At 34.2% G+C, this 12,820-nt stretch overlaps 1 protein-coding gene across 1 annotated transcript in view; it reads left to right on the top strand.

Moving 5' to 3' along the window:
* The window catches only part of CHD9 (chromodomain helicase DNA binding protein 9), a 101,296-nt gene that overhangs the window by 3,442 nt on the left and 85,034 nt on the right, over positions 1–12,820 (top strand). The window contains exons 2-3 of the mRNA XM_087738668.1: positions 5,173–5,250; positions 6,979–7,067. The gene's annotated coding sequence lies outside the window, so the exon portion shown is untranslated. The remainder of the gene's footprint in view (positions 1–5,172; positions 5,251–6,978; positions 7,068–12,820) is intronic.

Here is a 12,820-nt window from a genome sequence, read left to right as displayed (position 1 = left end):
CAAGTAGTTCAATTTGTAAGAATTTATGCTGCTCTTCATGATGAAGATGTATTAACTTATCTCACTCTTGAGTAAAGCTGTCTTTTTTTACTGTATAAAGAACTGGAATTTTAAGTCTCACAATTTTTCAAGAATTTTGAGGAATCTCAGCACCTATTCATTTCACATGAGCTGCTGGTGCTAAATGCTCCTGAAGATTAGTCCAAGAATTCAGTCATGGAGAAATGTCGATGAAAGCACAGTGTGGTTTTTAAAAAGTATTTTTAGTGATGTTATCTAAAAGATGTATGACATGAACCACTACTAAGAGACTATAGAGGCCCTAAAACAGGCATTGTTCATTTGTTTCCTTTTATGAGAGACAAGTTAGTGATGCAGGCAGATTAAAACAAAAAGATTGACATGCTGCTTTAAAATTGCCTTGTTTGTGCAACCCATAAAGTAAATAGATGCACTTTTGTTCTTACTTGCTTTATATAGCTAATTGTAAAAATTTTTTTTTTTTTGGTGTATGTTACAAGTTTACAATACAAATTTTCCCTATAATTAAAGTATATGTATCCTTCAAACACTTCAAAAGTACAGGTAAGCTGGACAGTTACATATTTTATGGGTCAGGATTCCTTACAGTGCATTTTTTTCTTTTATATCAGTCTTGTAGAAATAAGTGTCCAAACACTGCATCGTTGTCTTTCTTTGATACTTTAAATGCAATTTAGGATGAGGAGAAGTTGGATCTGATGGAGTTTAATGGCATGATCCTATTCATCACCAGATTGCAGTATTCTACTTCTTTCCACCACTATATATGAACTAAATTCTCAGCAGCATTTGGTACTTATGTTTGTAAATCATCCAGTTGAAATATTTTTCTGTGTTTAACTGAAACCCGGTAGCCCTTAGCACTCAGTATCTTTTCTTAACAAAACTAGTTTTGTGGATACTTTCTAGTCTTCCACTGACCTATCTTTATTTGTCCTTTTAATGGTCTTAGTGCTATCAAACTATGGAGCTGTGAGCTTAATGAACACTTAGAAATCTCACATTCATTTGGGCTCATGTAGTGTACTCTCATTCTATTTTCTAGTGCTCTTCCTGTAGTTAGAAATGGTGCTTCAGGAATGCTGGGTACACATAAATGGGTGATGGAGAAACCATCTGTTTATTTAGTCAAACACTGAAGAATTGATAGTTAGCATTACTGGAAATATTTTAGGGTATTATTGAAGTATTCTCTTTCCCCTTCAGCAAAAGAAACTATGATGTTAAGAAGTAAGTCTTTTACTGGTACAACAACCACCAGAAAGAGTTTGGAGCTCTTGCTTTGGTTGAAGGAATACCAGAGTTCTCATATTTTATCTGTCTGGCCAATTCATAAATGTGAGAGAAAGCTGGCCAAAAGTCAAACAGGCTGAACATGTGGCATTCTTATTTACAATAGTGCAGGGAGGAGCGATCCTTTTTTAAGCAGCGTTTTTTTTTTCTAAAGTATCACTTGGAAAAAAAGTATAATATGGTTTACAATGACCATGTTTTTGAGTAACTGCAGTGTTGAAAACTTGCGGAAGATCAGTGAAGCTGTAGCTTGACTTCAGAAACATTAGTGTCTTAGTAGTACTTTCAAAACATATATGTAGTAGTATTCAGATGGATGCACAGCTACCTCTTAGAATGAGCTTTAGTGATCAAGTAAAAGGCTACTTTTGGCAGCACCTTGGAACTCAGTTCCCCTTTCGGTGTTGCCTTTACATTATGTTCACTTAGTAAGCTGCAAGAAACAAGTTACAAGGGAGGAAGCTTTTTTTTTTTTTAACTCAGAATTCAGCAGAAATATATTGGTATGATATGGCAAATGTGTTGAGATCTTAAACTGCATCCAGATTACCAAAGACGTATCAAATATTAATGTCTTTAGGCCGCAAGTGTACATGCATCTTTCTTTTTTTAAGATACATGTTTTTGTTTTAATCTTAAATCAACAGTTAAAATTTGCAGGAAGATGGAAAAATGTTCCCATCCGTTTTCTGAAGACAAATAGTAATTTTGACTTTGTTCTTTATCTGAGTCACATTAGAAAATGTAGTAACTCTGGTTACCAAATTATTTCCTTTTGCAATGCATTCTTGGGCGCTTTTCCTTGTGTTGCATGAGCAGTAATAAAAGGTTGGTTCACTTTTCTGCTGGTCACTAAAATTCAGGAATTCCTCCAAAATTTATTCTGCAGATGGCTTTTGAAGAGTAAATGATTTTATTACATTCGATACTCAACACCCTAATGAAGAAAGCTTTAAGCTTCAGAAAGATTACGTCTGTATAATGGCATGAAAATCTACCCATCTGATATTCTATATGTTAGAAGAAATCTGAGAATTGAATAGCATATATTTTTGTTTCCAGTTACCCCTGTAGTAAAGCCATTGTAGTTAGTGGCTTCCACCAACATTAAAAACAGCGTTAGGTAAGACAATGGGCCTGATTCCGTATAATATGGTGTTGCTGGTTTCAGTGTGTAGTTTTTGAAAGTATTTTTTGCTGGTTTTCAGAAGCTAAACTAAAATTTAGCGTCAGAGCCAGATTTTTAGGTAAGTTTTTAAGAATTAATCATAGATACCCTTGAGGGACAGCTGAGTATTGTCCCATTTCACTGGGGGAAGTTTTTTTAAAATTCCAGACTCGTGTGGCAGAGTATTGATGTTACAGTAGAAGTCTGGAGTCTCTGTCTATTGCAAGTGAATTCAGGAACATGTCCTGAATGTGCTGGAAGCCATGAAACGAGATGAAAAATGTTGTTTTGCTTGAGTTATCAGTTTTAATTCATTTCTTAAATGAAGAAGATTATGTTGAACAAGTCACAAACTCGGAGTGTGTTGCTTAGCATGTGCTTGGGAGGCACTTTTTTGAAAAACTTTCATATCAAATCACCTTAGAAATTGTTTCTTTAAAAATAGAGAAATTGTTAATGTAGTATGAAGTGGGAAGTCTGAACCTGTTCTCTTCAGTGGGGTATTATCATGGTATCCTAATCTGGTTGTGTCAAGACTTGAAATTGTGCTCTTTTTTTCCAAATCTTTACAGAGAAGACTTCTCTCTGTCAGTGTCAAGTCTTCACAACTGTTGGTCTGTACTCCTAGATCAACAGAGGTGATCCTTTGCGTTGTTCTGGTTGGTACTTCCAGTTTATAAACTTACAGGAGTTCACAAAGATGCCTGTCAGGCTAGAACATGAAAATTGTTGGAAGTTAGTGTATTATCAGATAGTGAATTGAGAGAGGGCTACGCTGTGAAGTCTGTCTCTGATGGTTTGTAATGAAATCTTGGTTTAGGCCACATGTGAAAATGAGAAGGCTTTTTTCTGGTTTTCAACGCAGATGTTTCTCTACATGTGAAAATGGCAACGTAGTTCCTCAGGAAAGATACCCAAATTCAGAAACATATTTTGTAGGTCTAATTTAAGGTGTAATGCTGAAATTTATGACAAAACTATAGAAACCCCTTAATGCTTGCTTCAGAAATCTAAACAGCATCAAGAGGATTTTCTTTCTAAACTTATAGGGAAGCTTGTGTAACTGTCTTTCTAGTGACCAGAAGTAATCTGTAAATTACAAACATGTTACACTGAATATGTTTCTAAGTCTTTTGGCAACTAAAGAGGGTAAAAGGAGACATTAATATTCTGTACAGATACACTAAGATTTGTGGGTAGATCTTTTAAAGGAAAAAGTTGGTTTTAGCAATACTCAAACCTGAAGAAAAGAATATTGGTAAATTTTGTTATCTGTATTAGAAAAATAAGCAAGAACGCACTGAAGTACTGAAATTTATGAAAGTCTTCACAAGTACACTTTGGAGAAGCAAAATGGCAATAATGTATAAAGCACACAACTAGTGACTACTATAGCTTCCTTCAGTAGTCTTGTGGCCAAACCCCTGAACTTCTTAACAGTTATTTTCACTAAAATAAACTGACTGAGGATAAACTTTGTTCTTCCCAAGAAGATTCTGCAAACTTTTGGTATCTTTTGAGCTCTCACTCAATTGTAGCAAATTAAGATGCTGTCATTCTCTGTATTATTATTGTCCCTTTATTGCAATTAATGCCCACAAAATATAAATGACAAAATAGAATGTATGTATACACCTCTGCCGTTTTAATGCAAAGTTTAATGGGTTTGTTTAAACTAACAAGAGGAAGGGTTAAAACTAAATTGGGAGACTACACTGAAGCAGCTGATCCACATGTACGTGTTTTGTTCTCTAGGCTGTGCTTTGAGGGCAGTAACCTTTGGCAGAGAGGTGAAGAAGGTAGTTGAAAATAATAACTTCTTAAACTGCTGCTGTTAGATTTTCTAAAGGGTATTTGCAAAGACTGAAGTCATAAAAGCACAGGAGGATTTTGTAGAAAACTAAATAGTTTTATTAAATGTACATGATGTTCTAAAAAATAGAAATTGGGATAAAGTGGTTATTCTAAACTAATTGAAATGAACAGTTTATTTTCTGTTACACTAATGTGTATAAAAGTCTGTGTTTTAGTGTCCAAAATGAGAAAGATTACTGTTGTTCAAAATTTTTTGTTAGTAACGGTAACGCTTTAGGATTCCATCAAGAACATAAGGAAATCCATGTGTACTTAGAGAAATGTGTATTTTTCTTTAAGTATTTTATGAAGAAACTATGTTAGTTGGGCTGTGGAAGATAATTTTTCAAAAACTTTCTAAGATAGCTTCATATGTATCTAGGCATGCTTATAACACATTCAGTTCTGATTCTGTTTAATGAAGTATAAGCTTTGTTGTGTATCAGTGAATTTTCCCAATTTAAGGTTTAAAAGCAAGCATTAAGACACTCTTCCAAAGAAGGAGACTTACAGAACACTTTTTTACCATATGTCATTTAACAGATATACATACATACATATTTTTATATATATGTAATTAAAAGTTCACATGCAATGTAGCTTATTTGAGAATCTGTGGAGATAGATCCCATTTTGCTTCTTAAGAAAGCTTGAAGTTCCTTTTGTGTCTATTCCTGTTCGGCACTTAGTATAATCATCAGTGATTCTTCTGCTGTCTGAAGTATTTCTTGGGTTTTACGTTTAGAATAATGTATCATAGATGTGGTGAATGTATATTTAGTTACATATGTTTTTTTTTTTTCTTTTCAACATAGGATTTTTCAAACTTTTAAGTACTCCACAATTGTCTCCATATTGGAAGCTGTTCAAGCAAGTGGACACTGTCCTAAAGAGTAAGAAACATCTTTTTTTTTTTTTTCTCTTTATTTTGAGGATTCACGAAGAATCCAGTTAAGGAAGGATCCAAAACAGCCTATGTTTTGGATGGTCAAGAACTTAAGATAATGTCTGTATTATATGGTAGTTACAGGTGAATTAGGTTTCTTTTTTTGCTGTTGAACTCTTACAGCTAGGAGAAAGTACTTGATTGCAAGTTTTCAACTTTTTTTTTTTAACTAAAAACAAATTTTTGAGTACTTCTATTCAGTTAATTTATATATTGTAAAACCTTTATACTATAACTTTGTTTAGTCAACAAAAACTTTTAAATAAACAGAAGTTTAGGAATTAAAAAATATATTGAAATGCTGCATAAAACCTGGCAGTTAAATAATTTCAAACTTGATTCTACTGGACATGAAGAGGACTTTTGCATGATAGGAGTTCCAGTATAGAAAAAGAGGAAGTTTTCTGGCTGTTCTGATACAAAATGCATATCACATCACATAGACAGCAAACAAAGATGGAAGTATTTTAGCAACCTTCACCTAAGTATGTGTTTGGGCTCATGCTTATTGTTTATGAATTGTAGAAAAAAAATCTGTATTTAAGTGTCCCTATTAATATACAGCAGAGACATTTTAGTTCAGCAACCTTGGAATAAGTCTTGAAGTTACTGAATAATAAAAGGAGGATAAATGTAATAATTTATGTACCAAATTAGTACTGAATAAATGTTTTTACTGGAACATTGCAGGCTTTTGATAGCTGTTACAAGCAATTTATATCTTTGACATGTTACAACATTGTCTCAAAGATGTGGGGAGAAGTAATCTTTGTGTTAAAATCTGCTTCTTAAATGCAGTGATATATGCTATCTTATCTTTTAATAAAGATTAAAGGTTGAACTGTATTAATATTCTTGCAAAGGTGTTTAAGAGTTTGTCATCAAGAAACAATATTTAGGGAGAGGGAAATCTGTATTTACTGGAATTGGGGAATGCTTTGTGCCTTGGAGAGCAGGATGATGTTTTTGAAAGGGTAGCATTGTTTATAGAAAAACAAACTGGTATAGAATGTAAGTTCATATACTCCTTGTCTGTCTGTTAATGTTAGAGGGTGTTTTTGTTTGCTTTGAGGCTTCTACACCCAGGCCCTAGAAGCCCTTACTTTCACCCCATGCACATTTTACTGTAAACTGTGTAATGTTTTCAAGCCTCTTTCAGATTAAGAGAGGACCTCTCGAAGTTGAGCTCCTCTACCTACTGTCAAGGCAAGGAGCAGGATAAAACTGTCATGCAAGTATGCTCTCCTAGAAAGGCAGTGTCAATTCCTATTGGCAAGCACATCTGTCAGTATGTAATAGCATACTGCCCTTAAAAGATAATATGTACAGGGCTTTTTGCACTGACAGGTTTAAAACCTAACCTCAAAACCTTTTTTCTTGGTCCTTGTATTGTGTCTTAAAGTTGCCCTAAAACTTCTAGTATTCTGGCACGTACTACCCTTCAACCTTAGAGGTTTGTAGGGTTGGGTTTTTTTTCAGTGGCCCTACAAAATGGGCACTTTACTTGCCTATTTATCAGACATTTATAAAATCATGGCTACTAGTCATTGTGTATTAATTCTGGTGTTCTTGTTTTTATGGTATCTATGAAATTTTTGAGTTTAAAGTATTGCATTTGAATATATACTCCTGAAGTTGGTTATTTTGTGACTTGTTTACCATGTTTCATTTTCAGGTCTCTAATGATGAGGTATCCATCTGGATTTAAAGCACATCTCTGAGGCTCTTAATTCTTCATTAAAGAGATGTGTTCTACATTCATGGGTGAGGATATTTTTTATCTTGACTTGGGCCCTTTTCTTAAATATCTTGTGATATATTTTTCACTTATAAGATCTCAGCAACTTATTTTTATGTCTTATAGGTTAATCAGATACTTATTATAATATAGGGTTCTTTAGGTGCCTGTGCTAGCTCTTAATTCTGACCCAAGCTAATTATTAAACTTTGGAATTTGTATATCTCAGTATCAGTGCTCTGACTAAATCACTCTAACTCTTAGTATTACAGATAGAGAAATAGCATGCTGGTATATAGGTAAATAATTTAAAAACTGGTCTGTGATTTGAGGCTCCTTTTCTGATATATACAACAGTTCTACAGGCTTTAATTCGGTATCTCACTGTACATCTTTTGAATTTGGAGTTTTGGGAAGAGAGAAACTCCGTCCTGGAAAGCAACAAAAGGAAAGGATGTGAATTTTGTGCAATTAAAAAACAAAACACTTTTTTTCAATAATATAAACCGTATTTCAGCTGAAGAAACTTTGTGGTATTACACGCCTCCACTTCAAAACAGTAGAAACAAAACAACCACAAAAATCTCACTAGAAAATATGCATTTTTCTAAATCCTACTAGTATTTTTAGGTTTTGTAGCGCTCTCAATAAAATAGCTAAGATTACCTCATCCATTACAGAATTTGTTATGTGTTCTCTCCAGATATTAAGCACTGCTTGCTGAAATATTATTTTGAGACTTTATAAATTTACCTTGAGTTAAAAATTGATGTTAAAATGGACCCCTTAATGAAGTACAGTAAGTGGCCCAAACATGTGCTGTGGGACTCTTTGATATCATGCTGTTTTTATACAGAGAGTTCTGTGATACACTTTCTCTTTGGTATGGTTTTGCTCTGTTCAGCTTAAGCAAAGCTCCTCTCTATAAAGAAGCTGTCCCATTCACAGTGAAGGCAAACATCTTTGAGGATGGTAGAAATTTGTCTTTAGTTGCATTGGAAGATGAATTTTCTTTCCAAGTGAAATGCCATTTGTCGTGTTGGTTGACTTGAACTTTCATGAATGACCATAACAATTGAGAGTTACTGAATATTTTTTTTTCTATAAATCTTTAATATTTATTTCCCAGAGGCTACCCGTTTCAGGAGAAAGGAGGAGAGGTGGTAGAAGGGAGTTTGTGCATGTCTGAGGAGTAGAGGGGGAAACAGTTACATGAAGTGTTCGGTGCAAGCAAAACAAGTGTAGGTATGAGAACAGACTACTCTGAATTACTATGACAAGCACACACAAGCCAGTTTGCTCCAGTTTTATGCTCTTACTCGGAGTTGGAACTATAGCCATGGACTGGAACCTAGTCCTGAGAATTTAATTTAGGACCGTTGGTTTCAAATCTTTCTCTTCCTAATCTTCAAATAAAAATGCAAGGTACTTGAGTTATCTTTTGAGTATTTAGCATGATGCCTGTGAACTCAGTAGCAAAATAGAGTTCTAAACAAAACCAGTATGTTCAGGGGGTGATTTTACAAAAGGGATGGCTCATTACTCAAAAATAACTATAAATGCATACCAATGAAAAGCAATTTTAAAATAAAATAGTTCATATTTATATAAATAATTGTATGTGTATTTTTATTTATTATGTATTTTTTATTTAATGAAACCATTAGGCTACCCAAACAAGTTTTTTCCTAATTTTAGTGATAACAATAAGAGAAAATGCACCTTTTCTATCTAGCTACAAATACTGTGCTACTCTTGTACAAAGACTTAGTTATTCCCTTCTGTTAGGGAACAAAAGGGTTCATCTGTACTAAATGTCTAAATGTTCTTTTTTTAATCTTCTACATTTCTGGGATTTTGAGGAAATTGTGCTGTCTCTTTGTGCATTTTAAATTTACCATGTACATTGATCTTTAAATCTATGATAGAATATCATTTATATTGGCGCATCAGTGGGAAGTAACTTCTGTATTATTTAATTTACTGCAGCTTTTTGAACTCTGCCAAAGCTTTAGTTATAATGAGATCGGACAAATAATGATAGCGTAATTGTCTTTTATTTTTAATAATGGAGTGGGAATGTCTCTATCATTTCCAAATATTATGCAGAAGTGATCAGTTTTTTTGAGTATCTGTTTTTTAACACACTGTATTGTCTACCTCTTGACACAGTGTTTCGTCTGCTGATAGATGGGCAAATCATACAAAGCCACAAACCTGTCATGCTGTTGTGTGCTACATAGAACTTAGCAAATGTAACAAGTTTTTCAGTCTCTCTGGCAGATCTCTTGTTTGGAAGCAAGTCTGTTATGCCTGGTTGCATTGCTTTCCAAAAAAAAAAAAAACCCACACAAAAAACAAACAAACAAACCAAAAAACACCACTTTGCATGTAGTTAATGTGAAACTCTTCCCTAGTTATTTCTATCCGTGTTTACCCCTTCTGTTTCCTTTACCTGTAGTCTGGATTTCTGTTATGACATGCTGATGTCATGCTTTTATAACTTCAGTTTTAATTCCTTCTGTCTACTGACTTGTCCCTAGCTTCTTTCTGAGATAGCTTCTGTTATTTGTCTAAATAGCCATTGTTTCACCTTCTTTTGTGAAAAATGGCCATCAAAGTCACTGACTTCCTCTTATCTATGGTACTCTCACACAGTCATGTGAAGCAGGGATACTCTGTCTCAAAGTGTGGATGTCATGATAATGTGCTGAATCTTTACCTGATTTACTTGCTTATAACTAGAGTAGTTTGTTTTCTGTTGTCACTTCATCAAAAGTAATCAACAATGCAATTAATGAAATAACACTTCAGTAGTTTTTATTATCTTTTGCTGTACTGCTACTCCCACTTCATTTTTTTTTTTTTTAAAGCAAAATTTGGTATCTTTGTTCCATTCTGTTTTCTCATGTGTTCATTCTTTTTGATGTATTCCATAAAATAAATCTTTCTTGCCTTTTCTTCTGGTCTTTAAATCTTGTACCGTTCCCTTCGTTTCTGTTCTTGCTTGTGTCTGTAACTACAGCTCGTCTTTTTACAACTCAGATCTACCACATGCTAACATAATATAAAAGGGGATCATCTCTTTGAGACTTCCAGGCTATTTGTTTCTTCTTGGTCTTTCTTTCTGACACGAATAAAGGGTTGTTATTAAACTCTGATTGGCAACCAAAGTGGAGAAAGTCTTCCCTCCCCACCCTGCCAATGCAAGGAGTGGCCTTAACCGTGTTAACTTGAAACCTCAGTTTCCTCACCTTGCTCTGGTACTGATTCATTCTTCTTGCATACACACTTAAGGAAAGGAATCAAACTAGGCTGAGTGTAGCCAGTTCCATTTCTAAGCGGTTTTGAATGTAATAAGTAAAAACTGAAAAAGATCTTAAAGTTTAAAAGAAGTTAGCATTATGGTAGTAGCACATGAGAGCTGCTTTTGCAGATTAAGAGGAACAACAATAGTGCATTGCTTTATATGCTGTTTGTAATAGAAAAGAGAGTTTTAGACCGTAGAGAGTACAACGATTTTAAATGAAAAGCATGGGTTATGCAGAATTTAGTGTTTTTTCATTCACTTCAACTAGTAAGATCTATTTTAATACCGTTTCTCCAGTTCTAATACTTTGGTTTAAATCTTTAATTTAAAATTGATCTCTTAATGTTAACAGCTAGTAGGTTAAAGAAAGCATAGGTGTTCAGTTTAATGAATAGCAACCAGACAAAAAAAGCCCAAGAGCTGGGAGATGTTTCTGTTCTGATTCAAGTATGTTTGCAGAATAACTGAATACTCCTTGGAGAAAATACTATGTTTTGTGTGAGACATCAAATGATACAGTTGGCAATCTGAAAGAATTTGCAGTTTAAATTCTAGATGCTTTAGCATATCTGAAGATGGCAAACCTTGAAATGTGTTTCACCTTAACTTGGGGGATACTCTTGATGTTTCCTGGTAATTAATTTTAGAAGACTTCATGTTATTTAAAAAAAACAAAAACAAAAAAAAACCACCCAACACTTTTTTCACAATAGTGAGTCTAACGTATGATTTTGTTATATAGCTGTTAGATAGTAGTTGCCCTGTAGTAGTAGTAGTTCCTGTTGATTAGTTTTCTGCATAAAATCAGCTTGATTGGTACAAAGCTGAGAGTTTAAAATACAAAGGGAGAAATTAAATACTGGTAAGAAATATTGCTGAATGCCTCTGGGTTTCATTCTTTTCAAAAACCAAAACAGAACCCACTGCAAAAAATTCAAAATTTACCAAATGTCCTGCAGTTGGTAAATATTGTTGAAGCAATTCCAGCTGATAGAGGGCAGTGACTTCTTAAATTCAAGTACAACAACCGTAGTCTTCCAATTGCTTTGTCAGGTTGTACCTCTATTGTGGTGCTTGTTATATTGTCTAGAATTGGTCCAAGCAGTTCTTAGACATTGATGTTGTAGAAGGATCTTGCTAACTTTAAGCTGGGCAAAGATTAATATTAAATCAGTATACAAGACAGGTAGAGAATTTACACATACAAAGTATTGGTATTAATTTAGTTTTTACAAGAAGTGTAACTGCATCACACATTCTCGATGTAAGATGGCACAAGGATGTCAAATGTATTTGCTAAGAGAAATCAAACTTTAGATTGCTGTAAAATAGAATTATTTACCATAACAGTGATTGCTTGTGGTAAAATACTTGGTTTTGACAAAACAAAGATTTTCCTCTTTAAGGAAGAAGGAAGAGCTCTTTTTCCTCTCCTTTTTTTTTTTTTTTTTTTTTCCTTTTAACACATTCTGCTTCTTTTGCTGTAGTTTGCTTTATTGAGTAGGGATTCAAAACTACTTTCCCCATTCTGACTAAATTGCAGTTCCAATAGGAGCTTATCTTCCATTAGAAGTATTTTGGAACTGGTACTATAAAACACTGGCTGCTGTTGCATTGTTAAACTTGTAGTTGTCAAGTCCAATAGATGAAAGTCTTCAAAATGTTTATTTCCTTGAATGCTTTTCTGCCAGCTGAAGGTAAAAGCGTGACCAAAGTTCAAATTGGTACCACAGGTCTGTTTGGGGAAGGAGAAGGCTGGATAGAAGTGTGTTAAAACATAATTGTAGCTGCCTTCATTTCCTATATAAGAGGGAGTAAGGACATGGAGAAGAGAATCACTTACAGAAAGCATGTAAAGAGTTTTCATGTCAGAACTTTTTTGTTTCATTAAGTTGGATGTGAGGAGGTTTGGGGCTTTTTTTAAGGAAGGGACAGAACAATAGTACTTGTGTGCTAATTAGGTTCAGAAATGCATCACAATTTGCCTTCATATGCCTTCACAATTTGGAAGCTGAGCATCTGATGTTTTCATATTCAAGTATAGCAGAGAGAAACAAAAAGGACAATTGCTCAATAAATTTGGAAGATGATTTTGTGTGAAAGGCTAGTTTCTCCAAATCAATATCCTTGAATTTCCAAGTTATGCTTTGCTTTGGGCTGAAAATACGTGGTGGATTCTGTAGACACTGAAGAAAAAGGCTAGAGGTAAAAGTACTTCTAAGGTCAAAAAATAAGGTGTCTTTGCAATGGAATTGTGTTCAGGCTATCTACAGCGGTATCCTTTCCAAAAGAGGTTTGGGTTGGTTGTTTTTTTTTTTTTTTTTTCTCTTTTCACTTCGTGATCGCCTCTTTACAGAGAAGCTTTCTTCATAATAAATTTACGCTGGTCTAATTAGCCTGGAGAGGTTTCTCATGTCTCTAGCCTTCAGATTTCTCAGTTTGGAAGTTCATCTGTGCTATCCATCTTGC

The sequence above is a fragment of the Nipponia nippon genome, unplaced genomic scaffold (assembly GCF_047370975.1).
Source record: "Nipponia nippon isolate SJK-2023a ecotype South Korea unplaced genomic scaffold, ASM4737097v1 scaffold_7, whole genome shotgun sequence".
Lineage (NCBI taxonomy): Eukaryota > Metazoa > Chordata > Aves > Pelecaniformes > Threskiornithidae > Nipponia > Nipponia nippon.
This window is presented reverse-complemented; position numbering and strand designations above follow the sequence as displayed.